The sequence below is a fragment of the Balaenoptera borealis genome, assembly GCF_965194805.1.
Source record: "Balaenoptera borealis genome assembly, chromosome: X".
Lineage (NCBI taxonomy): Eukaryota > Metazoa > Chordata > Mammalia > Artiodactyla > Balaenopteridae > Balaenoptera > Balaenoptera borealis.
In genome coordinates, this window is record NC_138881.1 from 20,991,347 (window position 1) to 21,018,031 (window position 26,685).

Consider the following 26,685-nt stretch of genomic DNA (forward strand, 5'->3'; position numbering starts at 1 on the left):
TTCCCTGGTGGCGCAGTGGTTAAGAATCTGCCTGCCAATGCAGGGGACACGGGTTCGATCCCTGGTCCAGGAAGATCCCACATGCCACGGAGCAACTAAGTCCGTACGCCACAACTACTGAGCCCGTGAGCCACAACTACTGAAGCCTGCGTGCCTAGAGCCCGTGCTCCACAACAAGAGAAGCCACCGCAATGAAGAGTAGACCCTGCTCACCGCAACTAGAGAACGCCCGCACGCAGCAACGAAGACCCAACTCAGCCAAAAAAAAAAAATCTAGTTTTTAACTAGGAGACCCATGGATGGGTTTCAGAAGGTCTTTGAACTTTCTAAAATAGTAGATGAACTTCAGATCATTCCTGAGAACCTGTATGGTGTTTTTGGGTTTTTTTGAAGGAGGAGAGAAAGCATAGGGTGGCTGAGGGAGGTGAGAAAAAGACCAGAGACTGGTGGGGCCAGGAAGACATATTTCAGCTACCCTACAACTTTCTCATGAAGTGGAGGAAAAGTCACCACCCAGGAAGAGACCACTGTGTGTGTGCCACGTGGGCGAGTAGGACAAGCTAAGCCAGCCTGTGGGACTCATGGGCTATGGCCTAAAACATTACCCCTGGGAAACTGTGCACAATAAAACCACCAAGGGAGTTAAAACACTAAAACCAACTGTTCAAGAACGGCCTTTTCCTTCCTAAACCCTGTAGGCCAGATGCCACTTCCCAGCTGTTTCCTTTCATAGTTTCTCTGCTTCTGTGGATCCCTCAGGGGCCTGTTGATGAGTAAAGAATGTGGAGATCAAATGATAGCCCAGCCCATTCGAAAAGGGTAATTCAAGAAGAGCACAGGTCCCCATTGCTGCTGCTTCTGTCTGCCCAACCTACCAATCACCAGGTGAGTTTCCTTTGGAAAGCCGCAGACCTAACAATAAGGGCCGATGAAAACCATCCTGGAATTCATTTTAGAAAGAACCACTTTCTCCAAGTGATCTCTTCAGTGAGTTTCCCCAATCCCTGCACAAGTGTCCCCTCATCACAAAAATGTTCACTGGTCCTTCTTATTCTGGACAGTGATGTCAGCATTGGCAGTGAGTTTGTTTTGAACTTCTTTCATTAAGCTGAGAGTTTTCTTCCTGAATTATAGCAGATTATTTAATGTAGACAAAGACCTTAGAATCATCATAGTAGACACTCCATAAATAGGGCCTATGTGCCACATAAAATAGGTGATATGCTTCCCAGTTTATAGGCAAGGAAATAGGTGCCCGGAGACTAATCAAAATCATCCTGGCTGACGACGGTCAGCCTTTAGAGCAGAGGTTTGTACCCGTGGCTATTCATTAAAGTCACCTAGGGAGATTTTAAAACTAGCAACACATGGAACCACCCCCAGAGATTCTGTTTCATTGGTCTGGGTGGTACCTGGGCATCCTTCACTTTCAAAAGCTTACCAGAGGATTCTAATGTGTAACCAGGATTGAGAACCAATACTTTAAAACTTCACTCTAGTCTACAAGCTCTATTTGCCTCTTCCAGACAGCATTTGGTCCAATGGCACAGTTTCACAGATGAGAACACTGAGGTCCAGGGGAGATGAATGATTTTCTTAAGGCATCAGAACTGGAACTAACCATTTAAAAAAATCACAATTTATAACCCTTCTTTGCCTCTGCATCGTCTAAACGCAAACTTGGTTGAGCATAAGAATCACCTGATTGCTTGTCAAAAATAAAAACTCCCATGTTCCTCCCCTGGATATTATTATTAAGTAGATCTGTGGTAGGGTCCAGCTGTCTGTAATTTAATAAGTATCCCAGTGGTTAATATAATGTGGCCAATTTGTCGGTTCTGTATCATTTTTGTTTAAGATTCCACATATAAGTGATATCATGTGATATTTGTCTTTCTCTGTCTGGCTTACTTCACTTAGTTTGATGATCTCTAGGTCCATCTATGTTGCTGCAAGTGGCATTATTTCATTATTATTTTTTTAAAATTTTATTTCTTTTTGGCTGTGTTGGGTCTTTGTTGCTGCGTGCGGGCTTTCTCTAGTTGCGGCGAGCGGGGGCTATTCTTCTTTGCGGTGCTCAGGCTTCTCCTTGTGGTGGCTTCTCTTGTTGCGGAGCAGGGGCTCTAGGCGCGCGGGCTTCAGTAGTTGTGGCTCGTGGGCTATAGAGCGCAGGCTCAGTAATTGTGGTGCACAGGCTTAGTTGCTCCGCGGCATGTGGGATCTTCCTGGGCCAGGGATCGAATCCGTGTCCCCTGCATTGGCAGGCAGATTCTTATTCACTGCGGCAACAGGGAAGTCCCTATTTCATTCTTTTTTTTTTTATGGCTGAGTAATATTCCATTGTGTATATACACCACATGTTCTTTATCCATTCATCTGTCGATGGACACCTATGTCGATTCTGAACTAATGTGACGGTATTTTCTTTCTTTCTTCCTTCCTTTCTGTTTTTTTCCTGCAAAAAGCTTTATTGTTTCCATTTGGTCCAAGGCTTGGGAGAGCGCTCCAGGGTGGTTAAAAAGCTGCCTAGTGGCTGCAGAGAGGGGCTTCAGGCAGAAGCCCTGACGCCAGAGGGGCTCCTCAAAGGCCGCTGGGCTCCGGAGGCTCCTAGTCGTGCTGGAGGGTGAGCCTTTCGACGAGGGACTCGCCCAGCCCCGCCTGGGGACCGGCCGGCCTGCGGAGGTTGGTCAGGTGAGCGCGCATCTTCTGGATGAGTTTCACCTGCTCATCTAGGCGGCGGCTCTCCGGGAAGTCACGGAGGCGGGGGTCTGCGCGGGCAGAGCCCAGGGCGTGCAGGTCCGCAGGGGCCTGGTTCAGGTTCTGCTCCATGATAATGGCGGCTTCCACAGCGTCCTGGGTTTCACCCCGCTCATCCTGAGACGCTTCTGCACGTCCTGGAAGAGGGCGCGGCCGCCGCGCTGTTTCTGCATTTTCAAGAGGCGCTGGGCGCCCTCACGCTTCCCCTCGGGCACTTCGCGGAGAAAGTGGCCCAGGCCCTCCGGAGCCGCGTCGTGGCGGTGGAAATAGGAGCCCAGAGAGAGGTAGGTGCGCGAGGCCCGCAGGTGCATGTTGACCAGGCGGTTGACGGCGGCCTCCACCTCGGCGGAATCATTCTGACGAATCTGGGAGCTCGTGGTGGATCGGTAATACGGCGTTAAGCTCAAAATATGGTGCTGGCGGTCCCGGTGGCCGAGGACAGCTGAGCGGCTGGTTCCGAAGGTTGCGAGTGGAACACAGGTTGGAGGTGGTCGGAGGCGGGAGCAAGGGGCGCCCCTGGGTCTGTTCCGTCCACACACCGCCGTAGCAGGAGACGGAGCCGCGGGACTGTCCAGCGCACTGCCTGTTGATATTTTCTAAGCTAAAGAAAATGTTAGCTCTTTCACGGTGGTACAAAAAAGAACTTAAATATCATTTTAATGATTTCCCCTGTGTGAAGACATTAAGAAAAGGTAACAGCCCTGCTTTATCAAACTCTAGGCTTTAGTTACAATTCCGTAATTCTTATTTTGTTTGGTTGTTGTTGTTGAAGTGGGTAGTTCTTTACGCAGAAGAACATGGATATTCGTTTCAGTTTGTAATGAGTTGTGAGCTGAACTCAAATGGTTATGGCTTCCGGAACAGAGAATAAACTGGCTACTACTGTGACCAGTTATAATGACACATGCCACTCTGTTCTCTGCTCCAAGTTTGGTGGTTTCCAGTCAGGAAGGGTGAAGCAGCCGTAGTCTTAGGTGGCCAAGCGAAGAGTGCAGCTCAGCAACCATTTGTCGTAGGACCCCTGATGACCATGTGACTCCACAGGAATGCCCTTAAACTCCACTCTTCCAGGCAGCTTTACTAAGAGGTGTGGTGCAAAGAGCCCTGGAATCCAACTCTGAAAACCTAGGTTCTGAAATATTGTTCTCCCACCTACTTGCTCTAGAACTATGATCACATCATTTGACTTCTATGAGGCTCATTTCCACATCTGTAAAGAGAGGATAATGATATCCGTTCTACTTATCTAGTGAGGGATATTTGAGTATTATATTAGCTAACATATTAGTTAGCATTTGCCTTGTAACAATCACAAACCTCTGTGGTATATGACAATAAATATTTATTTTTCATAGATCTACAGGTTTTAGTTAATCTAGGCTGGGCTTCCTGGGCAACTCTGCCGATGTTGGCTGGATTCACATGCCTGGAACATTGACCGATCCCCCCGGGGCTGCACAAGGGTGATTAACCCAGATATATCCTTCTCATGGAAATGGCAGGAGTGCAAGATTGCAAGAGAACAAGCCCCATTGTGGAAGCACTTTTACAAGCCTCTCCTGTGTCATATCTACCATTGGTCAAAGCAAGCCACATGGCTGAACTGAAACTTAAGGAGTGGGCTTGTATACCTGGCCTTTTGATGGAAAGATGTGTAAAGTCACACAGTAAATGGTATGGTTACTGGGAAAGATGAAGAAATTGGGTTATTAATGCAGTCTAACACAGCTGATGCTTATAAAGTGCTATGCAAAATATATTAATGTAATGAAACTTCTGTGATCCAGAATATGTAAATTACCCATATGTGAACTAACTTGTGAGTAACTTTTATGGATAGAAGAGAGTATAACTCAGTTTATATTCCAAATATTTTCCGTTTTAGTGGGTTTATAGGTAGCGTTATATATAGTGCCTTCGTCAATTATTGTGCTGCTTGATTGGTAGTATGGGACACAAGTTTAAATGACTTGGTTGTCTGAGAGAATTTTTTCTTTTCTCCTGGATTAAGATCTTGAAGAAAGCCAGTTGTGTATGTCAGAGTTTCATTTCACAGTTTAAAACTATGTGTCTCTGGCTGATTCCAGGGAAGGAGCAAGATCGATTCAAGAGGAGCATATGGAATATCATGATATGTCAGGAAGTAAGGAAGTGATGAGAAACATGTTAGGGACATGCCACAAGTACAGAGGAGCCAGCCTGAAGGGGCTTCTGCTGGCTAAATCTTGGACAATTTGAGCACCAAAATAATTAATTACAGTACTGAATTATAAACCAATGGAAAAACAGGTATATAAATGGATAAATGGGGGAGAGGGGTGGTGGGCTTTTGCTTACAAGTACAATGCCAAGGGTCAATGTGGAGGGAGCCCTAGAGTTGGAAGATTATCATTTTGCAACCATCATAATAAAGCCTCGGTCAGGCAAGAATCATCAATGGATACTAAATGTAGGGGAAATTTTGATGGGCAGGATATTTCCATGGTTGTTAAGTGTCTCCCCAGAGATTGCTCATTAGTAGCAAGGGAAGGAAAAAAATAGTAATTATACAATGGAAAAATTGGACAACACCTAGACCAGGTGACCAAAATTAACATCACCAGTGAAGGAGAGATGGATATCATGTAGCTCCAGAGGTGATACCCTGAAAAGGATACATGTGACCTATGTAGTATTTTGACTGAGAATGTATAATCTGAATCTAATCCTGAGGAAATATCAGCTGGACACAAAACAAGGAAAAGGAGGTGGGACAGTATACTTTCAATGTCAGTGTCATAAAAGACAAAGAAAAGCTGCAGAAATGTTTGGGATTAAAGGAGTCTGAAAAGATATGACAGCTAAATGGCAACACCTGAGCCTAAACTGAACAGTATACTGCAGGGGAAGTGAAAATACCATAAAGGACATTATTAGGTCAACTGACAAAATTGAAATATGGACAGTAGATTAGACAGAAACATTGTTCTGACCATGATGAAGTAACAGGGACCAGATTTACCCTCCTACCTTAAACAACTAAAGAACCAGATAAAATGTACAAAACGATGGTTCGCAGACATTGGACAATAGGCAGCACAGGACAGAGATCCCTAAGAGAAGAGAAACAAACAAGGTGAACCCTATAATTGCCCCTGTTTACTGCCTGGAGCCAGTTTGCAAGCCTCAGTGCAGGGACGGGAAACGCAAACAGAACCCCCAGGTTTCCTGAGTTGAGGAGACATAGTTGAGAATTTGGAGAGGCCACGGTGGCTAGGATTCGCAGGGCAGGGGACCAGAGAGGAGAGCGCTGCCTGGAGATTGAACTCTGGAGGTCTGCAGAGGGGCTCCCTTGAATCGTCATCTTAGTGCTGATCTGTACCTGAGTTGTTTGTTTTTTTTTTTTTTGTACATGAGTTTTTAAGGAAACTAGCTGAGGCCAGGGAAATAATCTTACAAAAGTATCAAGTGGAAAACTTCTTGGCCATCACACAGGTTTGGGAATAGTTCATCTTCCCTTTAGCTAGACTGGAGAACCCTCGTACTATGTGGGCATTAGGTAGAGTACTTAGAAAGGTGTTATCTCAATAGTGGGATCAAGCTAGGCCTAGACTAAAGGCTGCTCTGGTCTGATTCAGCCTAACAAAGCTGAAAAGCAAGATTTGAAAGAATCAAATTATTTCCAAGTAACTTAACTGCATCCCAGAGGAAAGCTCAAAATTATTTACCAAGAATTACAGAATATTACAAAAATTACTTTTAAAAAACCCAGCAGCTAACAATGAACCCAATGTCTGGCATCCAATTAGTCTGTAACTGTACTGTGGTTATGTAAAAGACTATCTCTACTCTTAGGAAATATACACAGAAATATTTAGGGATCAAGGGCCATGACGTATGAAATTTGCAAAGAGAGAGGGGTGGAGAATAGGTGAATCTGGGTAAAGGATATACAGGGTTCTTTGTACAATGTTTATTTTTACAGCTTGTGTATTTGAAATTATTTCCAAGTAAGTTAATTCAGAAAAGAAATATAAAAACGGTGTTTCTTATACCTCAGAAACCAGCAGAATCCTATTTGGATAGTGCTATGATGGTGCTCAATCAATCCACAATACTGTGTATAACTTTCAATTATCAACTGCTACAGAGAATTCAAAATAGCATTTAGGGGGGATCCTGCAAAGGCAGCAAATTGGGGGAAAAAAGAAGAGAAATATAACAAATAGCTATTTGTTACCATGATGGGCATTTGGAAATTCTTTAAGTGTTGGCTTTTTCCCCTCATCAGCCAATTTCTATATTTTGCTGAAGTGAGGGATTTTCCAATTTGCTTTTCTCCACCCTGTCCTGACATTGCTATCTATTGCATTCTGGATGAATGGAATCTAGAGCCTTTCTGATGTAGGTGCTGAGGCAATCTGACTTACTGCGCAAGGAAGGAACAGCTTCTAGTATGAGGCAACCAGCGACAGGGAGACCAGTTCCTGGTCTCAGTAGAACACAGCAGTTCCAGGTGGAGCCAACAGTTTTCTGCAGCACTTGATGCTACAGTGTTTCCACATGTTCAGTCAAAGGTGGGGGCATGTGAGCATTCTGATGGGAACTGGATTTGTCAGAACAATAGGAAATAGACTTAACCAGAGAATTCTGGTTCCTTCTCTTCCTGGATAACCCTTGAGGTCCTGCAATGTGGGTCTAATGTTCTGTTGAGGTCTTCATTGTTCTTCTCCTGTGACCAGTTGGAATTATTTTTCTACATCGTGTGATCCTCAGCTGCAAGAAGAAAATCCCTAAGTTTATGCTGCATCAAGGTGATGAATGTAAATTCCCTGATCAGTTTGGGTTTTGTGGCATCTGTAATATACTAGCATTTGGGCCTGAGAGAGAGGAGGAAGTGTCACAGGTTTTGAAGCCAATGGAATAGTCCCTATTTCTGATATTTGGGAATAAATTAGACCAAAGGAAATAGGTTATTAGTGGTGTGTGTGTGTGTGTGTGTGTATGTATGTATGTATGTGTGACAGTCCCTGTCTTTAATAGCCCAGGAACTTACCCCTCTAAGATGCCCAGAGAGGTGTTCATTGACCATTTTTCTGTCTCATGGTCTATTGATTTGCTTTAATATGAAACTTCTATTCCCATGTTGGGTCTTTCCTAATCAGAAACATTAAGCAAGCATAAAGTATTAAGTAATTTTATTTTGGGAAACCATGAAATTTAGTCTCATCCGTAACTAATGAAAATTTATGATTCAGACAATCTCTAAAAGTTCCGAAAACCATACACAAAAATCACTGACTAAGAACAAAATGGTCAGCCTGGCAGATAAAGAGGATGTTGAACGGCATTTATCAGATTCTATGCTGTATGAAGCCCAGGGGGATCTCAACTCTGGCTGCACATTAGAATCATTTGGGGAGCTTTAAAAATTCTATGACCAGGAAGCCGAACACTGGATTGATTAAATCAGAATCTCTGGAGGTGGCTTGGGTATTAGGAGCTTTTAAAGCTCCGCAGTTACATGTGGAACTTAAAAAATAAAACAAAACAAATTAATGAATATAGCAAAACAGAAACAGACTCACAGATGTAGAGGACAAACTGTTGGTTACCAGTGGGGAGAGGGAAGGCGGGAAGGACAAGATAGGGGGAGGGGATTGAGAGACACAAGCTACTATGTATAAAATAAATAAGCTACAAGGATATATTATACAGCACAAGGAATATAGCCAATATTTTATAATAACTATAAATGGAATATAACCTTTAAAAATTGTGAATCACTATGTTGTACACCTGAAACTTACATAATATTGTACATCAACTATACCTCAACTAAAAAAAATAAAGCTCCCCAGTTGATTCCCACGTGCAGCAGCGAGTATTGAGAACCACTGACCTAGAGTGATATCTGATTTTCACCTTCACCTTGCGGCAGGTATTTCAAAGAAGAAAACCCAGGGGATGATTTGCAGTTGTTCTACATACATGTATCAATTATGGCTATTTGTCCAAACTATAAACCCAAATTCCATTCTGTGCCTATAAGCAATTTCATCTTCATAGATTACTTTTTAGGGGATACAGAGACCACTATTTTACCACTATCTATAAATTTAAGGACCCATACATGAAAAATGAACGAATGGATGGAGATAATACACATAAAGTGCGTAACAGGACATGTTATTAATACACTGCATTAACAGTTAAAATCAAGGAAAAGTCTGTCTTAATTTCAGCCAAGAATTAACCAATAGAGAAGGCTTTAAAATAATGTTTCTTATCGGGTGTCTTAGCCCATTCACGGAAATGTAGGCTTTTTCTAGCATGCACCTCAAAACTCCTCTAGTTATTACCCTGTTCCAATGCCGCTTCCACATTTTTATGTATTCTTTTATAGCAGCACCCCCATTTCTTGGTACCAATTTCTGTCTTAGTCTGTTCAGGCTGCTGTAACAGAATACCATAGATTGGGTGTGAGAAATAAAATACTGCCTGCCGTATCAGTAAACAAAGCATGTCACAGTCACCTCGGAGGTGAGCTGATGAGCCCTGAGGGAACTCCGGAAGGAAACAAAGAATACCTGCCATGTAGCAGCCATCAGACTGCAGCCACTCCCCACGGTGAGCCCTGAGGGAACTCAGGATGTGAAAACACAGGATACTGGCCCCAGATAGCTGAGGTGCATATCAAAGGAATGGTTTCAGTGAGCCCAGACTCTTGCATCTTCCCATACAAAGAAAAGTGCTAAATTCCTTAACTTGAGATTTCTAGCTTTCTTTAATTAACAGTAATCTTTTGTTCCTACTACCTGCCCTTTGTTGCAAAACTATTCTATATCCTAGCTCCCCACTCGCCTCCTCAGAGCAGTTTTTTCAGGGTTACCTGAGATGCTGCCTCCGGGTTTGAAGTCCTCAGTATGTCCCCCGAATAAAACATAACTCTCAACTTTTAGGTTGTGCATATTTTTTTAGTTGACAGGTGGCTTATAAACAACATAAATTTATTTCTCACAGTTCTGGAGGCTGGGAAGTCCAAGATCAAGGTGCTGGCAGATTTGGTGTCTGGTGAGGGCCTGCTTCTTGATTCGTAGATGGCCATCTTTTCACTATATCCTCACGTGGCAGAAGGCGCCAAGGAGCTTTGGGAGTCTCTTTTATAAATGCACTAATCATATCCCAAAGGCCCCACCTCCAAATACCATCTCAGTGGGGATTCAGTTGCAACATGAATTTTGGTGGGGCATAAACGCTCAGTCTATGGCACTGGGGATGAGAGGAGGGAAGCAAAGGAATGTCACAATCACCTGAAAAGTTTGTTCAAACCATACATACTCCTGACCGTCCTAGATTAATTCATTCCCTCCTTTTGGAATCACTGTCAACATTCAATCTTGGAGAAAAGTGTTAAGGATGGTTATATCAGTAGGTTGCTTTTGATAGCAAGTGACAGAAAATGTAACTCAAAATGGCTTAAATAATGAAGGGATTTATAACCCATGCAGGCAAAAAGTTTACAGACTAGGTTGGCTTTTGGAGAGCCTTGATCCAGTAGCCTAAATACATCAGCAAGGATTTTGTCTCTCCACTCTGCTTTTTGCAGAGTCATTCAACCTAAAGATGCATCCTGTTGCAGTCTCAGGATGGCTGCAGGCAATACCTAAGGTTCCTTTTTCTTCCTTCACTTCTAGCAGGAGAAAGAGAACTTGCTGCCTTCCCAGCAGCAGTTCTAATATTCACTCCGATTGGCCTAGAGCATGCCACATGCCTACCTCTGAACGAATCATTGTATAGAGAGATGGAGTGCACTTACGGGCTTAGTTTTGCTCAAATGCTCCACCCCTGAGAAATTGATGGCTGTTGGAAGGGAAAGTTGGGGGGTGGGGATGAGGAATTGATGTTGGCAGTGCAGCCAACTGAGGCCATGGGATGGTCTCAAAGGTTAAGTGTGAATATACTTCAGTAATAAAAAAAAATAATGAGACTCATTTCACCCATCCTTACGACCAGTCTTGATAGTTTATAGCAGGAGTTCTCAACCTTACAACTATTGGCATTTGGGGCTAGATTTTGTTCTTGCTATGGGGGCTGTCCCATGCGTTGTAGGATGTCTAGCAGCATCCCTGGCTTCTCCGCACAAGATGCCAGTAGCACCCTCCACCATCACCACTCTCCCACATGTGGCAACCGAAAATGTTTCCAGACATTGCCAAATGTCCTCTGAGGGACAAAATTTCTCTCTTTTCAAACCACTGTTTTATTTATTTATTTTTTATTGAAGTATAGTTGATTTACAATGTTGTGTTAATTTCTGCTGTATAGCAAAGTGACTCAGTTTTATATATATATATAGACACACACACACACACACATTCTTTTTTATTTTCTTTTCCATTATGGACATTGAATATAGTTCCCTGTGCTATTCAGTAGGACATTCTTGTCCATCCATTCTATATGTAATAGTTTACATCTGCTAACCCCAAACTCCCAGTCCATCCCTCCCCCACCCCCTTGGCAACTACAGGTCTGTTCTCTATGTCTGTGAGTCTGTTTCTGCTTTGTAGATAGGTTCATTTATGTCATATTTTAGATTCCACATATAAGTGATATCATATGGTGTGTGTCTTTCTCTTTGTGACTTACTTCATTTAGTATGATAATCTTTAGACCCATCCATGTTGCTGCAAATGGCAATATTTCATTCTGTTTTACGTCTGAGTAGTATTCCATTGTATATATGTACCACATCTTCTTTATCCATTCATCTGTCGATGGACATTTAGGTTGTTTCCATGTCTTGGCTATTGTGAATAGTGCTGCTATGAACATAGGGGTGCCTGTATCTTTTAAACCACTGTTTTATGGTTGAACCTCCTAGATAAAAATCTCTATTGCAGAAGCAGAGATCAGTTTTCCTCTGTTTCTCCAAGGTTTAGGAAAATAATTTAAACTATAGCATGAAGAAATAAGTTAGATATAAAGCAGAATCCCACCATTACACATGTGCATTAAATATTAAATTTATTCCTGTATTGCTATGTTATTCTTTACTGGAATTCTTTTTAAAAATGTTCTCGGGCTTCCCTGGTGGCGCAGTGGTTGAGAATCTGCCTGCCAATGCAGGGGACACGGGTTCGAGCCCTGGTCTGGGAGGATCCCACATGCCATGGAGCAACTAGGCCTGTGAGCCACAATTACTGAGCCTGCGCGTCTGGAGCCTGTGCTCCGCAACAAGAGAGGCCACGATAGTGAGAGGCCCGCGCACCGCGATGAAGAGTGGCCCCCACTTGCCACAACTAGAGAAAGCCCTCGCACAGAAATGAAGACCCAACACAGCCAAAAATAAATAAATAAATAAATAAAGTAAACAATGTGTAAAAAAAAAAAAATTAAAAAAAAAATGTTCTCACATGTTTGAAGTGAAGCCCATCTAAGATGAAAAGTGTTACTAGATCACTTTTCAGGATTCTTCCTAAGCATCAGTTTGTAAGATTTCTCAGCCTCTTTCAGAGGAGAAGCATTGCACTGAATATTTGGAAATATAAATATTTGTAAATATTATAAATGTGGATGCTTCATTTTGGGTCACACTTTGAGTAGCAAAAAACTATAATTCGGCAGAATTCATTTGGGGACCTTTGGGCTCTGTTGGGCTCAACTTAGCTCCATGTGTCTTCTCATTCTGGAACCCAAGCTGAAGAGCAGATACTATCTGGAGCTCTTCTCATGGTGGAAGGCAGAAGGTCAAAAAGGGGAACAAAGCCATATCGAAAATAGCATGAGAGCTTGTATTAGGATGTGGTATAAGTCATAAATGTCCATGTTCCATTGGCTAAAGCAAGTTACATGACCAAGCCCCAAGTCTGTGGTGCGGGGGAATTCCTACATGTTAGAAAACACAGGGTGATAAGTGCTGCAGAGCATACACAAGTGGCTCAAAGGAGATAGTTCTACCTGGGAGAGTCAAGGAAGACCTCAGAGAGAATATGATGGTTAAGCCAGATTTTGAAGGATAAGTAGAAGTTCCCAACAAACCAGGAATGGGGACCAAGGTGGGAGAGAGGGCATTCAAGACAAGGGAAGAGCATAAAGCAGAGAGGTACCTGTTCTCCAAAGAAGATCTCTATAATCACATGGAAGTATGCTCAGCATCATTAATCATCAGGGAAATGCAAATCAAAACCACAGTGTGATACCACGTCACCCCCACTAGGATGTCTCTCATCAAAAAAACAGATAGTAATAAGAGCTGGTGAGATCGTGCAGAAATTGGAACCTTCATACACTGTTCTTGGGAATGTAAGATTATATAGCTACTTTGGAAAACAGCCTGCTAGTTCCTCAAAAGGTTAAACATGGAGTTACCATATGATCCAGCACTTCCACTCCAAGATACAGGCATACCTTATCTTATTGTGCTTTGCTTTATTGCGCTTCACAGGTACTATGTTTTTTACAAATTAAAGTTTGTGGCAACCCTGTGTTGTCAGATGACGGTTAGCATTTTTTAGCAATAAAGTATTTTTAAATTAAGGTATGTACATTTTTTTAGACATAATGCTATTGTGCATTTAATAGACTACAGTATAGTGTAGACATAACTTTTATATGCACTGGGAAACCAAAAAATTCATGTGACTCGCTTTATTGTGGTATTCAATTTATTGTGGTGGTCTGGAACCCAACCTGCAATATCTCCAAGGTATGCCTGTATATACCCAAGACAACTGAAGACATATTTTCACACAAATATTTGTACATGAATGATTCATAGCTGCATTATTCCTAATAGCCAAAAAATAGAAACAAGCCAAATGTCCATCAACTGATGAATGAATAAATACAATGTGGTATATCCATACAATGGAATATTATTTGTCAATAACAAGAAATAAAGTACTAATACATGCTATATCATTATGCAAATGAAAGACACCAGACACAAAAGGCTAAATACATGATTCCATTTATGTGAAATGTACAGAACAGGCAAATCCATAGAGACAAAATGTATATTGCTGATTGCCTAGGGCTGAGAGGGGATTGGAGAGAAATGGGGAGTGACAGCCAATGGGTAAGGGGTTTCTCTTGGGGCTGATGAAAATGTTCTAAAATCAATTGTGGCAATGGTTACACAACTTTGTAGATATACCAAAAACCATTGAATTATACACTTTTGTGGGTGAATTGTATGGTATGTGAATTATATCTCAGTAAAACTGTTAGCAAAAAATCTTCCACGTGGTAAGGCACAGAGGCACAGGAGCATAGTGTAGTCCAAGAACCTAAGCAGATTGGCATAACTGTTACAGAATGGGAATGGATACATCTAGGAAGGCAGGTAAGGATCAGATCATAGAGGATCTGAGGGCAGCTTGGAGCAAGAAGAACATTTTAGGAATATTAATTCATATGCGGAGACTGGGTTTGAAGGAAAAGGATGCAAAGAGGATGGGTAGTTAAGACTACTGCAGTAGATCCAATATTAGTTCACCAGGGCTGAGTCAAAATGATGGTGGCAGGGATGTAGAAAGGGAAGAGAGAATCCAAGAGATTTTTTAAAATATTTATTTATTTATTTATTTAGGCAGGCTGCGCCAGGCCTTAGTTGCGGCATGTGGACTCTTAGTTGCAGCCTGCATGCGGGATCTAGTTCCCCGACCAGGGATCAAACCCGGGCCCCCTGCATCGGGAGCTCGGAGTCTTACCCACTGGGCCACCAGAGAAGTCCCTCCAAGAGATTTTTATGAGGCCAAAATAATAGGATTTTGTGGGCAGGGAAGAAGGAAAGGAAGGATCTTTCTTACACATTTTTTTTGTCCCCAACAACTTAAAATGTCTGACACAAAACAGTGCCCAATAATGTTTAGTGAATTAATGAATTAATGGAGTGGATGGTTACAATTTCAGAGTTTCTGTTACCAGATAGAGAACTTTGGGACACAGCAAGGTATTTTTTGGGGTGAGCTCAGGACTGTAACATTTAGAAAAAGGATACTTTTCGTATGAGGGGAATGGCTATTTCAGGGAGAGAAAGAAAATAATGGTAGATCCAAAGGTACACTTCATCTCTCTCAGTTTTGCCTACGGCCAGCCTGCTGTGTGCCTGTGGAATTTTTTTTTTAATGAGGAATTATAAAAAGCCAGTAAACTCCACCTAACTCTGGTGCCTTCAGGCTTTTGTACCCATTAGCCAAGTAGACAAAATCTACTCCCACATGTAAGACAGAACACAGCATGCTTTACAATATGTATTGACCAGATAAATATTTTAATGAGGCTCAGTAACTAAGATACAACTACCAGAAACCACTTAGATAATTTTATTCATTTCCTCCTGGTCAGCTATGGCCACCCTACTCCACTATGATACATCCTTAGATGCTCACACTGGAAGATCTAGCTTTCATATACTATAGCTTTGAGTTAAAAGTTGTGACCTAATTTCCAAGCAGAGCAGAAGAATCCTCTCTGGAGATGGATTACCTACAAGGAGATGAAGTGTTTATGTTTGTAATAACAGCATGCCTCCACAGAAGACTATGTTCTATCTAATGATCGAAGAACAACTTTTATTTGTGGATTTGCAGGGGTAGGGTGGGGAGGATTGCACATTTGCCTTATTCTGAGCCATCGTCAACCTATTGGCTATGACAAGGTGACTTCCTATGGACTTCCTTTCCCTGCTTCAGTAAGAGAAGCTTGTGGATGAGTAATGGAAAATCCTGCATTTGCCTAGTATTTGAAGTATTGACAAGGTAGTTCTGGGTCTAAGCTTGTGGGTAGTACTTGGGCTTACTTATGGCAAAAGGAAAGAATGCAAGGAGTATCTGGGGGTCTCCCTAGGGACCAGTTGCTAATTAAAGTGATTGAAACCAAGCACGACAGTCAGGGACATTGTAGAAGAGGTGACTTTTGACCAGGTAAGCCTTCTGAAGAAAGATTTCTTCTTTCTTTTTCTATCAAATGGTCTTTAGTTAAAGTACCACCAGCAAACTTGGAATGTGAACCAGGGTGTGGATTTGAGTAGTAGTGAAAAATAATGTTGCATTTTTTCTAGGGCTAAGGTTCTGGTTCAAGAACTTGTGACCATCTAGAAAGACCTGTCTATCTCTCAGTGGAATCATCCTGTCCCCTTTGGGAAATGAAACCCCATCTGGAGTGACTCTACCCTAATTTGGGCTATTCATGTCTTTGGAGCTCCTGGGGTGTCCCCTGATGTGGCTCAACCCCTAAGGGTTGTGGTCTGAAGATGTTTTCACATTGAGTGTGCTCCTTGGACACCCCAAAAATTCAGCTATACTTATTGCTATATACCCATCGTTTCTGAGCTAACACAGGGATCAAATTGGCAAATCAGACTTACAAGAATCACACATCTTACCCAGCATCAAGCTTTACTGACAATTTCAAGGGTACAAGTAATGAGCACAGACGAAGCGGGGGGAAGTCAGGGACTACCAGTGCAGCTCTCCTGGCCCTTTCTTGCCACATTAAGACACATACCAGGTCCGATTTAACATATAAGATCTTTTTTTTTTTTTTTTACTTCACAGACACACACTGTATTTTATTTTTACAAGAGATAAATAGACTGACACCAAGCATTGTACATGGATGACCACAACAAAAGCAACAATGATTGCAATTACCAAACACGAAACACACTCATACTGTGTCATAATATTGACATTCAGTCCAGTAATCCTCCATTGTAACAGCTCCTTTACTTTGCAGTGAAAATTGATTTGTATATTTTTTGCCTCTGAGTCCTTGTGGGATTTTTTTTTTATTCAAACAGAATGTCACAAAAATTATAATCATCCTCATCAGTTCACTCAGTCCCATGTAATTAATTTTTTTCATCTTGATCTTTTGTTAGCACTTTTATGAGTTCATCACTTTTTCATTAGAGTTCTGAAAATGCTTATTCATTCAGTTCAGCAGCACAGTCAGATACCAGAAACCTGTACTTGTCAGAGTCTTTTCCATGAATTCCTTGAAGATGAAACCCTTTTGTAGGAACATATTTGCAAAAGCATCAGAGTACACCCAGAACTGTCTGTAAATGACAAAAGACTTTAAAATGACCACGGGTAAAGATTTGATGAAAGTTCATAATAATGCAATTGACAAGGAGATTTAGTTATTTCTGAGATATACATTTTAAAGTAATAACTAGAATTATGACTTATAACATTGTACCAGAACATATAAGATTTTTAGAAATTTCATGTAATATCTGAAACATTTATATTAACATATTTCCATACAAATAACCCAATGAAAGTTTAGTATTAGTTGTTTTATTTGTTTGTGTTTTTATACAAAAAAACCATATAAGATCTCTAAGCAATGTATGCAGTCATCACTTACAAGAAAAGAAAGCTACTTTGGTGATGGTATGTCTCCATTTTTTCTACTCTGATTGTTACATAACTTACATTTTCGAGGGAGCCATGCCCCATAACTACGTATGTTCCAGGTTTGTTAACCACACACAATGCCAGACAAACCAAGTACATCCTCCTCAAAGTATTCCATAGATAAAGACTCTCCTACTAGTTAATACTATTAGAGTGTTTGCTAGGAGGTCTGTCATTAGCATGTGTACAAGGAGATCTGACTGGCTCAATTTCTTTCCTTCCCAGGCAGTAGTCCTTCAATAGAAGGAAAGACTAGAGTGCACTCTTCTGCTTTCCTTCCCAGATTCCAAGGGACAGGAATGGGAGGCAGAGTGCCTTCTGTGTCTGTTTATAGCTGCCCAGATTGTGGAAGGTCTGGGGCACTGGGGGAAATGCATGTTTTGAAGTTGGACATATAGACGAATGAAGCTCAAATCTCAGTACTTCCCCTTTCTGGGTTACGTTAAAGAAGTCATTACAGCTCAGTCACTTCATCTGAGGACTGGGAATATTATCTACCTCACTGGTTTGTTGTTATACCTACATGAGTCTTTTTGTGTGAAAATACTTCTTAAACCATAACAGGCTATGTCCATGTACTGTATTACTGCTGTTATCAGTGAGAGTCTGCAGTCCTTTCTGTTTGGGTGTTCATTTGTGACCTGTGCCGAGGTTGGTGGCTCTGGGCTCTGAGTGCAAAGCCTCTTAGTGGTGAATGTGTGCAATTATATATTTGTATAGAAACAGTAACAGTTAACATCATTGAGCATTTACTACATGCTAAGTACTCGTCTGTGCACTTTAAATGTAATATCCCATTTAATCCTTCCAACAACCCAATGAGGTCATTATTTTTCCTTTTTAATAATAGATTTTAATGATTACAGAAATAAAGTTGTAGTATGTGTTCAAAATGCTATGTTCTGTTTTGATCAATTAGTAATAGATTGTGAGAATTTTTCTGTTACAGTCACCGTGGTTATCTTTTAAAAAGCTGTTGGACTTTTAGGCTGTCTCTAATTTTTCATAGGGATAAATAAAACTATAAAGAACATGTTTGTGCATAAAAATTGTCTTTTATCTAAATCTGTCTTTTTAAAAAATAAATGTATTTATTTATTTATTTTTGGCTGCGTCGGGTCTTCGTTGCTGCGCGCGGGCTTTCTCTAGTTGCAGCGAGCGGGGCCTACTCTTCGTTGTGGTGCACAGGCTTCTCATCGAGGTGGCTTCTCTTGTTGCGGAGCACGGGCTCTAGGCGCGCGGACTTCAGTAGTTGTGGCTCGCGGGCTCTGGAGCACAGGCTCAGTAGCTGTGGCTCACGGGCTTAGTTGCTCCGCGGCATGTGGGATCTTCCCAGACCAGGGTTCGAACCCGTGTACCCTGCATTGGCAGGCGGATTCTTAACCACTGCACCACCAGGGAAGCCCTAAATCTGTCTTTTAACTTTGTTCCTATAGTTTTTTCCCAACTTTTTATGGAAATGTTACCTACATGTAGAGGAGTTCACATGAATGTTCAGCCCAATGAATTTTCACAAAGTGAGCACATTCGTGTAACCAGCAGCCAAAGAAGAAACACAGTATTACCTGAACTCTGGAGTCCCCCTCATGTCTCCTTCAGGTAATCACACCCTCACTTCTCACCAAGGGTAACCACTATCCTGACTTCTGACCCCATAGATTTCATTTTCCCTCTTTTTGAACTTTACGTAAATGGAGTCATACAGTGTGTACCCTTGTGTTTGGCTTCTTTCATTCAACATTCACCCATGTTGTGTGCAGTTACAGTTGGTTCATCTCAAAGAGGGTCGGTATTATTATTAATCCTACTTAATAGATGAGAAAACTGAGTCCCAGAGAGGTTAAGTGAACTTGCTCAGAATAGCAAGTGGCAGAGCTAGAATTTGAACCCGAGTAGTTTGAAGCCACTCTACTAACCATTATGTTATACTGCTCCTATTTATTTAATGTCCATCTCCTCCACTATACTGTAAGCTCCATTTTTTACTCAGCACCTAGCATTTAGCACATACCACATAATCAGTAAATATTTCCTGAATGAATGAATACGGATGAATGAATGAATGAATATCAGATAGGGCTGCTTCTGCAATTCAGTGTTTTTGCCTAGGTTGCTAGAAGTGCGTGAGAAGGTTCTGTATCTTCCTTTCGTTCACCTTGATTATGGACATCTTCTCAGAGTCACTCCCACCACCTGTGGTCTCGGCCCCCTGTTATCCATTCTGCAGCAGACCCCTGTTGAAGAAAGATTTGCTTCTGTGTCTCGAGCTTGGAGAGTTCCTGGGCCTCATCTTGTCTTCCCACATGAGGGAGACTCAAGGGTAGTACCACTTGAGTGCTGCTCTGGGAGTTGGAATGACCCCTCTACAAATTGCTGCCTCTACAAGTCCCAGCGCAGTTAGAAATGATTATTGCACTTTTAACCCTAAGCTTCCTGTGCAGAATTTTTTTTTTTAATTAATTAATTTATTTATTTTATTTTTGACTGTGTTGGTTCTTCGTTTCTGTGCGAGGGCTTTCTCCAGTTGTGGCGAGCGGGAGCCACTCTTCATCGCTGTGCGCGGGCCTCTCACTGTTGCGGCCTCTTGTTGCGGAGCACAGGCTCCAGACGCGCAGGCTCAGTAATTGTGGCTCACGGGCCTAGTCGCTCCACGGCATGTGGGATCTTCCCGGACCAGGCCTCGAACCCGTGTCCCCTGCATCGGCAGGCAGACTCTCAACCACTGCGCCACCAGGGAAGCCCTCCTGTGCAGAATTTTGATGTCCATGGACAGTTGGTCTCCTGAAATTCACAATAACTTTTTTGGTCTGGTTTTCTCTTTCCTTGTCTATCAGTAAATCTTGTCCGTATAATATCCTTGAGGCGGGGACATTTAGAAACTGCTTTCAGCTGTATTCCATCCAAAGCAATGTGAGGTTGACCGTAGGGTTTGTACATCCCAAGCTTGTTCTTGATCAGGATGAGTGGTAAGACTTCAAGGAACAGCCTACCCTCTCCTCTGAAAATTGCCTTCACAGAAATTATTTTAAACCAACTGTCTAAAAGCCCATAAATGATCACTAGGGAATTTCCAAAACCGAGAGAGGGGGTCACTTTCGCCAATATCAGATTTCTTCTAGCACTCTGAAGCCTGGTGCTATAAAATAATAATAAAAAAATAAATATAGCAACAATTCTTTGTATTATTGGAGAACACTATTTCTTAGAACATTTTAGCCATTATTGCGACAATTCTGTATACTGGGCAGAAGTAAACTACTTAGATGGAGAAAACCATCCCAAGAGTTAATACCCATCTAGTGGTCTTATTCTCAATGTTTTCTCCTTATTAGATGAACACTATATTCAAAACAGGAAATACATATTTTGAAGAACATACCTGAGAGTATTAAAAGAAAGCTGATTATTTGCACTTCTTATGGTCTAGGATGGGGGTCAGCAAACTTCCTCTCCGAAGGACCAGATAGTAAATATTTTAGGCTTTGAGGCCCGTACAATCTGTCACAACTATCCTAGCCTGCCCTTCTAGTGTAAAAGCAACTGTAAACAATATATAAATGGATGGGCATGGCTGCGTTCCAATAAAACTTTATTTACAAAAGCAAGGGCAAGCTGTATTTAGCCCACAGGCCATAATTTGCTGATCCCTTGTCTGGGAGATCTGACAGAAAAAATTAATCCAGGGAACAAAATCTTTGTAAAACTTAAGTGGAGAAGTAGATATCTTCCTTAAAATTGATAAATCTTTTATAGAAATATTTATGTTGTCCGTGGTACCCTAAATAAAACAGTTGAACATGATAAAGAATGATTTCAAATGAGGATAATGTGCAGAAAAGAGTTCACATAGCAGGCCTGACTGCAATCCTTTGAAAAGCCTGCTTATGTTGGCAGCCTAGGTTGCCTGCTAAAGGCCTGCCTAGGTTGGCTGTTGACTGGCATCTGGAAACTTCGATTGTGGAGAGAGTTCCCACTCTTAGCTGATAAGACTAGCTCACTGTGCCTGCACTGTACAAACAATATGGTTTATGGTGAACACCTGCTTTCCTTCCAAGAATCTAGAATTTTTATACATGCTAGGCAGAGGCTGCCTATGTGACCAGCCTCCAGTTAAAAAACCAGCTTCCAATAAAAAAAAGTTCTGTGAGTTCTAGTGAGTAATCAAACCTAGGGGTGGTCTTGGGTACCTCCCAACACAGATACATTCTTTTCTACCTTGTCCACTTAATATATTCTCCCTTCAGATATGAATCATTGTTAAAGAAAAGTATATTCAAGACCCTCATGATAGGTATAGGGCCCACTGGAGGAGAGAGATTGGATTTCACTCCAAATATGGCATGGGCAAGTGGGAATTTATTGCCAAGGAGCAGGGTGGGAGGTCAGTGGATAGAAAATTACTAAGGGAAAACATCAGGGGTAAGGGGGGGTTCTAGCTAAACTGACCTAACAGGATTCTTTACTGAAAACAAGGCAGGGTGGTCAGACATTACCTGGGGGATGGTGGAGGATGAGGCACCTGATCATATATTGAGGGCGATCAGATATCCAGGGGAGGGAGTTCTGGTTAAACTGATTTAGCAGGGTTCTTGCCAAAAATAGATTCTACAAGAAAGTGTGCAGATGGGCCTAGGAGAAGGTTCAAGAGCCCGACTGAAGTTTGGTCAAGCAAAGAATGTCTGTCACCATCAACTTTTAATTATGGAGATGTTCCTGATCACAGTGACAAACCCTGGGTTTAGCAAAGTAGGAGGTTTGCAGAATCCTGAGCCATGAGGGTATGAGAAATTGCAAGACAATGTGTGGTCAGGGCCCCACTAAAAGGAACTGAGCAGCCACTTACTGGAAAACTGGTCCAAATCAGCAGAAAAATGGCTTCATGATGCAACTGTGACTTTTTGCAGCCTATATATAACTCAACTGCATATCTGGGGTCAACATAACAGACTTGATGGGTAAACACAGTTCCTAAAAACCACAACCAGACTTGGGGTTCCGTAAATGGCCTGTGCCCGGCTTCATTACAATGAACCAATCTTGAACTGACAAGCTTGGTCTTGTTCAACCAGTCATCCTTTATGAAACTTTCTAGGTTTGATTTTTATAAGTCCCACCCTTGCTTTTGGTCTGAGAGGGTCTCCATGGCAGCTGTACTCCCTTGTGTAGTCCCTAAATATAAGTAAATCCTCAATACTTAAATTGTCTCTGAATTATTATTTGATAGTTAGTTTGAAGACTCCATCCCATAGGACCTAATCCTGCTGTGTTCGATCAGGTTTTCCCTCTCTTGTTCAGAAGTAAATTCACCTTAATACTATGTCTCAGAACTTCCCTGGCGGTCTAGCAGTTAAGACTCCACACTTCCAGTGCAGGGGGCGCGGGTTCAATCCCTGGTCGGGGAACTAAGATCCCACATGCCGCATGGTGTGGCCAAAAAAAAAAAAAAAATACTATGTCTCAAAGTCTTTATATTTCCTTTATCGTCAATTACCTCAAAGGTTGGGTACAGGGAAGCCTGGGATGATCTGAATCATGCAGATATCACTGACTGGAAAAATCAAGGAAACCACCAAGATGAACACATACAACAAAAGAGAGGAAGACAAAATCCAAAACTTGTGAAAAAAAACTAAAGGTGTTCTTTTCCACATCTTAAGATAAAAGCTGTTTCTCTAGGATCCAAGAAAATATTGCAGGGAGAGAGAAACTTTTCCTATATGCTTTTATGTTCAGTAGCTGGGGCCTGCTAATTAAACTGACAATAGACAGATTAACAGGAGAAAAGGTTTATTACATATGCACATGAGGGCCTCACAGAAAAGGAAGTAAAGACCCCAACAGGCACTTAGATCCAGGGGCTTATATTCCATTTTAACAAGGGGTGATAAGTTTGTGGAGAAGTGATAAGACAAAGAACAAGGGGTTTGGGATTCCAGGGGCAGTAAATTGTGGGAAGGTAAAATATATGGGAGAAACAAGTGGAAGATAAAAGCTGTTTAGTAAGGTTTGTTATGCAGACCCACCTTGGGACTGAGGTTCTGTCTCAGGTGATAATGGTGGTTTTCCTCTTCCTGGTGTGGGAGAGGGGAGTGGGAACACTTTTACAAGGAGAAATTTGTGCTCTGCTTCTAGGCAGATAGGAGGAGGGCAGAGAGTTCTTTCTGCATTTGTTGCTTCTTAACTGCCTTTAGCTCAAAATAATCCTTATGTCAAGGTGGCATATTTAGGGGTGGCATTTTCTTTTTCTTTTTCTTTTTAATATTTATTTATTTGGCTGTGCCAGGTCTTAGTTGCGGCCCGCGGGATTTTTAGTTGCAGAATGCGAACTCTTAGTTGGGGAATGTGGGATCTAGTTCCCTGACCAGGGATGGAACCTGGGCCCCCTGCATTGGGAGCGCGGAGTCTTAGCCGCTGGGCCACCAAGGAAGTCCCACAGGTGTGGCATTTTCTGATCCCCTTCTGCTTATGAATTAGTTGTATGTCTTCACTTCTGGAAGGTGATTTAAATTGAAGTTTTACATTTATGCCTCTTAAAATAAATGGTCCTTAACTTAAAACTCCCTTTCTAAAAAACCAGATGACATTCCTCATCTCCCCATCCCCAACGTATTTGCTTGGCAAAGGTCTCAAGCACCCTACCCCAAACCCACTTTTCTTTATGTTTGCTCTGCTCCCCACAGCCCTTTTATACTCAGGCTTCAGATTTCACATCCCTCCCCTCAAAACTTGCCCTGTCCTCCAAATGGAGCTTCACAAAGGGTTTGAGAGCCCAGGAAATGGCATAAATTCCTTACAGTAAAACAATAGATTTTAATGGAAAAAATGTTATTTTCTGGGGTCTGAAAAGCAACCACAGACCTCTCCTTTGTGAGACAAAAGCAATTTAAAGATTCCAATTAAAGACCTTTCTAGTCCATGAACAGATGAATGGATAAAGAAGTTGTGGTATATATATGCACAATGGGATATTATTCAGCCGTAAACAAGAATGAAATCCTGCCATGTGCGACAACATGGATGGAACTGGAGGGTATTATGCTAGGTGAAATAAGTCAGACAGAGAAAGACAAATACTGTACGATTTCACTTATATGTGGTATCTAAAACAAACAAACAAAACAACCTAAACTCATAGAAAAAGGTATCAAATATGTGGTTACCAGAGTGGGGGATGAGGGGAGGGGGAATTGGAGGAAGGTGGTCAAAAGGTACGAACTTGCAGTTATAAGGTAAAAAGTACTAGGGATGTAACGTACAACATGATGACTATAGTTAACACTGCTGGGTGGTATATAGGAAAGTTGTTAAGAGTAAATCCTAAGGGTTCTTAACATAAGGTAAAAAACCTTTTTTTCCTTTTTCTTTTTTTCTTTTGTACCTATATGAGCTGATGGATGTTAACTAAAATTATTGTCGTATGGACCCTGTTCGGGTCCAATCCTGGGTCAAGGCTCTCTGCCTCGGCAGGGGAGGGTTCTTTTTCCGTTCAGGTTAGAGCAGCCGAGTAATAACAAAACTGAGCTGAGATCGACTCAGCACAAGCTTTATTCAGCTGCCAAAGAATGGAGAAGGGGAACTAAGTTCACAGATCATCTTCTTGCCCACCTGGTGAGAGGGATTTAATTTTAAAGAGTGAAGACAAAGGGAGGAGGAGTGAGGCTAATGGTGGGGAGGCATATGCATTAGTCTACTGGGGAAGGGGCAGGGCTTTTTCTGAGGGAGTGGGGTGCCACCCCCTTTGTATTCTTTTTTCATCCTTAATGTCTGGTCATGGCCACCAGTAGGTGTGTCATTTAAATATGCTAATGTAGTAAAATCAGCAAATAATGAGACTCAGGGTCTGTTGGAGGTCAGATTCGTTGCTGTCTTGGTCCCAGCTGGTTCCATCTCGTGTTTTTTGTTTGTTTGTTTGTTTGTTTTTGTAGCTTCCTTTCTTATCTCTGGACCCTTTAATTTAAAGATTATGTTAACTCCTGCTAGAGGCAGTGGTTGGTGGGTTTTGAGCAAAGACCTGGAACAGCTCTGGCAATAATTTCACAATATATGTGAATCAAATCACTATGCTATGTACCTTAAACATATACAGTGCTGTATGTTGATTATATCTCAGTAGAACTGGGTAGGGGAGGAAAGAGTTTACACTCTGCAAGCACCAAAAACAAAAAACAAAAAAGGACCTTTCCTTTGTAAAATGTTTCCACTGTTGTCACCCTACCCTACCACTTTACCACAAAGTACTTTTGGGTCTACCTGGATTTTGTTTAGAGCTGCCTTGAGTCACTTATGTAAATGGAAGAACCTAACCCTCAATCCTAATCCCAGGGCTTTCCTCTAGTTAGGAATTTACTACATTATTTTGATGCCTTGTTCCTTTTTACTTATTCAACATGTAAGAAATGTTTATTGATCACCTAACTGTGGTACAGTCATTAGAGATGCAGAGGTGAACAAGAAATAGTCCCTATCTTTGAGATGCTTCCAGTATAGGGACAAAAAAAAGTAAGCAAGTTTGACAGTATGTACACTAATGGGGTAATTCAGTCATGTTATAAGAGCACACTGGAGGAGCGCTCACCTCAATATTAAGCACTGCTAAACAGTCTAAAGCAGAGAAACTTGCTTCATTTCCATTTTTCAAAATCACTGTCATGAAGACCACTATATTTGGCTGACCTGATTCATTGTATTCTAGTACATCGTAGATGACTTCTTCCATGACTCCTAGACCAGTGAATAATGGTGGATGCAGTAGTTCACAGAGGCTTCTTTGTTCTCAGAGTTCCCCTCGTTCTACTCATCCTTTCTCCTTGTCATAGATGATTGCATCGAGGATTGAAACTCCTTAGTAACAGCCAATCCTACTTTCTCTCCTGAGAATTTGAAAAAACGTTTACAGAGATTAAAGACAGAAGATGCCTGACTTGACCAAAGCAGTGGTTCTCAGCTTCGAGCATGCCTCAGAATTCCTGGAGGGCTTCCAACCCCAGAGCTTCTGATTCACTAGGTGTCAGGTGGGGGTCAGAGCATTTGTGCTTCTAACCAGTTCCCAGATGCTGCTGCTGGTGGTCCTGGCACCATAGTTTGAGAATCACTGGACCAGAGAAAAGAGATGTTTTTTGTCAAGGCCCCTGTTGAGTCGTTGTATTACTGAAAATGGCTCTCAGGGTAGATGGCTTGTTCTTTCACAACAGCATGTGATGGACTTACTTCCTGTGTATGGTTGGCACCCGGGCAGGAGGTAGAAGAGGGGAAGAGAATCAGCTTGGCCAATTATAGAATCTAATTTTGGGTAGAGCACCTCTTTGCAAGTTGTATTGCTTTGGGGAAAGTTTGTCCTCTTTAATCGGATTTAAATTTGTTGCTGAGAATGATTTTTTTGTCCTTGGGGCAGATGTTTATTTGGCCCAGCATTTACCCACTGCGGACTGGAGCAGTATAGTGGCGCAGTTTCATCCCACACTGATGGGGAGAGAACTCCAAAGGATTTGACTTATCGCACCAGAGACCCTGGGCT

At 41.9% G+C, this 26,685-nt stretch overlaps 2 pseudogenes across 2 annotated transcripts in view; both read right to left on the reverse strand.

The window, feature by feature from the left end:
* Positions 1-26,685, reverse strand: part of LOC309619920 (ferritin light chain pseudogene) — a 178,803-nt pseudogene that overhangs the window by 63,491 nt on the left and 88,627 nt on the right. The window lies entirely within an intron of this gene.
* On the reverse strand, positions 2,383-25,887 carry LOC309620983 (ferritin light chain pseudogene; annotated as a pseudogene). Its single transcript has 2 exons — positions 25,747-25,887; positions 2,383-3,353 (listed from the first exon to the last, which is right to left on the reverse strand). The product of its transcript is annotated as a ferritin light chain pseudogene (transcript).